A 3,932-nucleotide genomic window follows, 5' to 3' on the forward strand; every position below is an offset into this window, starting at 1 on the left:
AGGAAAATGAGCTGATTCCGGGAACCCAAGAGGAAAGCGAATTTTGGGAATGATGAGGGCAACAAATGTATAGGTGTGCTTTACACAATTGATCTATGTATTGTGATGTATTGTATGAGCCCCAATAAACTGATTAATAAAAAAAGAAAGAAAAAAAGAAGTAAAAACATAGGCGTGTACATATGTAAATATATTAATACATAAAACTGGACTACTGGCCTATATACAAACATTTATAAGGCAGTACATTGAGGTAGTGGCTGTACTTTGCGGCGCTACTCAAGTTTTCCTGCAACACAAGAACACTTGATTCCAACAATCTGGCAATATGCAATGCCCACCGTCCCAACACAATTGAAAACAAACTAGGTGGATAAGCAAATGTGGTGAAGAAAGCAGAGTTTGCCTGGCTGTTAAAAGGTACAGCATCTGGGGTCTTAAAAACTTGAGAACCAGTAAGCAGCCATCTAGCAGGCAATCAACAAAGCCCACATGAAAGAAGCACACCAGCCTGCATGATAATGAAGTGTTGAGAACAGGCATCAGAAGTTCAAAAATAAACCAGCTCATGGAAGTAAGGAGAGAGTTAAAGACAGAGGCCCAGAGCCCATCTGGGGATAATTGGAAATTTCAACACAGAAGGGCCACACAGAAGAGAAGATACATCCAGGGGGTAGTATAGCATCAAGGAAACACACAACACTTCTCTAGGCCCTTAATCCTTCCTCACCACCCCCAACCCCCCCATTATTATGATCTCAGTCCTACCTTGTAAATCCAGCTATTCTGGCGTGCCTACATCGATACAGATGAGAGATTTCAATTTATGAAATTCAGGATAGACAAACCCCTCAGAAACTGTCCTGGGAGTATGACTTCAGGAGGGCAGGGGAAGGGAAGGGAGTGGGAAACTGATAGGAATGTGGCGAAATAACCCCCCTTGAGGGGGATAAATACCAGGATTGTAGGTGAAAGGATAGAAGGGGCATTTTAAGATATGTATAAATAACAATATATAATATATTAAGAGTTTGCAAGGGTGGCAGGGCAGGGGAGGGAGGGAAAAAGAGGAATTGATATCAAGGGGTTCAAGAACAAAGATAATGTTCTGAAATTGTTGATGGCAATATTTCTACATATATGCTTAATATAATTGACATATGTACTGTTACAATATATGCAAGATTCCCCCAATAAAATGATTTATTAATAAAAAATTAAAATAAAAAATTTTAAAGCACCATCTGAAGGCACTGGGGTGTCATCACGCAGAGCAAGGAAGACTTTGTAGAGGTTCCTCCATTTGAACAAAAGAAAACAATAATGGAAAAGCAAAAACAAAAAAAAGGTAATCAAAGGAATCATGTAGTTAAAACACATTCTAATGGAGAGGAAGTCAAGTAGTTCACAAGAGAGATGGAACTGTCTTAAACTTGTAAAAATCATAATTAACAAAGTAACTTCAACAAAAATGAGGAAGTTTCATCAACAAATTTTTAAAGGACAAGAATAAAGATTTATTAAACAGTAAAAAGTAATAAGAAAGAAAAAATGATGAGAAAACAAGCAAACAAATTGAACTCAACACAGAAACATCTGAGAAAAAATAAACCAATAACAACAAATAAACACAGACTAAATGAATGCACTAGTCAAGAAATGGAATGTAACAGAATATAGATAAGAAAACAGAACCCACCAATTTTCTGATTAAAAGAAATACATTTTAGACATAAAGACCAAAATAGACTAAAAATCCAAGGGTAAAAAAATATATCAAGCTAACGGCAAGTTTTAAAAAGCAAAATGGCAACGTTAATCTCTGATAAAACAGACTTAAAGGAAAAATTCCATCACCAGAGACAAAGAGAGGTACCACTAATGCTTAAAGGAGCAATTGAACAAGAAGATACAACCATAATAAATATTTATATACCTAATGAAAGGCCTTCAAATACATTAGTAAAGCTTTTACACAGTTAAAGAAAGTAATAGATACTACCTCAATACTAGTAGGAGACCTCAATATACCACTCTTAAAGAAAGATAGAAACAAATTTGATAAAGATACAGATTAACTAAATAACACAATTAAATGTGACCTCTTAGATATATATAGGACAATCCATCCAACTAAAGCTCAATATTCATTCTTTTCCAGTTCACAAGGAACATTCTCCAGAATAGACCATATGTTAGGCCATAAAACAAGCCTTCATAAATTTTAAAACAATTTCTCAAATCACAAAACTACAAAATTAGAAATCAACAGGAAGTTCAAGGAAAATCAAATACATAAAAATTGAATAACGCTCTACTTAAAAACTAGTGAGTAGTTGAAGAAATGAGGTTTTCTTAATTCCTTGATGTAATTGAGAATGAAAATAACAACATACCAAAATCTTTGGGATACAGAAAAAGTAATTTATAGCTTAATAGAAAAAGAAGAAAGAACCAAATACAACATCTTAACTCAACATCTTCAACAATTAGAATAAGGGCAGTAAAATACACCTTCAGCCATCATTAGGAAAGAAATAATAAAGATTAGAGCAGAAATAAATGAATCAGAAAACCGGAAAAATAATTAGAAAAAAAAAACAAGGCAAGCAGTTTGTTCTTTGAAGAAAGAAGAAGCAAATATCATAAATAAGAAATGAACACTGCAATATCACAATAGAATCAACTGAAATAAAAAGGATAACACAATACTATAAAGGACTGTACTCCCACAAATTTGAAAATCTAGATGAAATGATAATCTGTTGCACAAGACTTCTTAAGAGTATTGAAAAACAAGGATGTTACTTTGAGGCTTAAGATGTGCCTGACTCAAGCCATGGTCTTTTCTATTGCTCCACATGCATGTGAAGGTTGGACATTGAACAAAGAAGACCAAGAAGAATCTGTGCATTTGAATTATGGTTCTGGGGAAGAATATTGGAAAACCATGGACAAAGGACAAAGTGATCTCTCTTAGAAGTATGGCCAGAATACTCCTTAGAGGGAAGGATGGCAAGACTTCATCTTGCATAGTACTTTGGACATAACACCTGGTAAAGTAGTGGGGACATTTTGCTTGGTTAAACAAAAAAAGAGGAAGGCCCTCAAGAAGATGGATTGACATAATGACTGCAACAATGGGACAAAGCATCGGAACAATTGTGAGAATGGCCCAGGACCTGGCAATATTTTGTTCTGTTGTGCATAGGGTGGCTATGGATTGGAACTGACTTGATAATACTTAACAACAGATGGAATGGGCAGATTTATAGAAACACATGACCTATGTAATTGACACAGACTGAAGTAGAAAAACTCAACAGACCCATAGATCTTTTCTCAAAGTAAAATAGATCAGGTCATTAGAAATTTCAACCACAACAATGAAAATCCATGAGTAGATTGCTTCACTGGGGGATTCTACCAAACATTCAGAGAAGAGTTGACACCAATTTTACAAACTATTCGAGAATACAGAAAAGGATGACAAATTCTTTAATACATTTTATGAAGGTAGAATACTATCATACAAAAACCAGGCAAAAATATACTGATAGAAAGGTACAAGACAAGAGCCTTTATGAATATAGATGAAAAAAATCTCAGCAAAATCCTACCCAATAGAATTCAACAAACAAAATATATCTTGATCAAGTGGGATTCATACTAGGTATGTAAGAAAGTTCAACATTAGAAAAACCATCAATGTATCCACCATATAAAAATACAGGAAAAGAACTACATGATCATTTCAGTTGCTGCAGAAAAGACATTTGACAATATCTGACACTCATTCCTGGTAATAAAAAAAAGTATCAGCAAAATAGGAATGGAGGATCAAGGGAACAACAAGTGATCCAAAATCAATGTCAAGGAGGGTGCGGGAGGCCTTGCAGGGCTGGAGCAAGGGCAATGTAATGGAGAGGAAT

The sequence above is a fragment of the Echinops telfairi genome, unplaced genomic scaffold (assembly GCF_000313985.2).
Source record: "Echinops telfairi isolate 266 unplaced genomic scaffold, ASM31398v2 ScPeMD7_7462;HRSCAF=8500, whole genome shotgun sequence".
Lineage (NCBI taxonomy): Eukaryota > Metazoa > Chordata > Mammalia > Afrosoricida > Tenrecidae > Echinops > Echinops telfairi.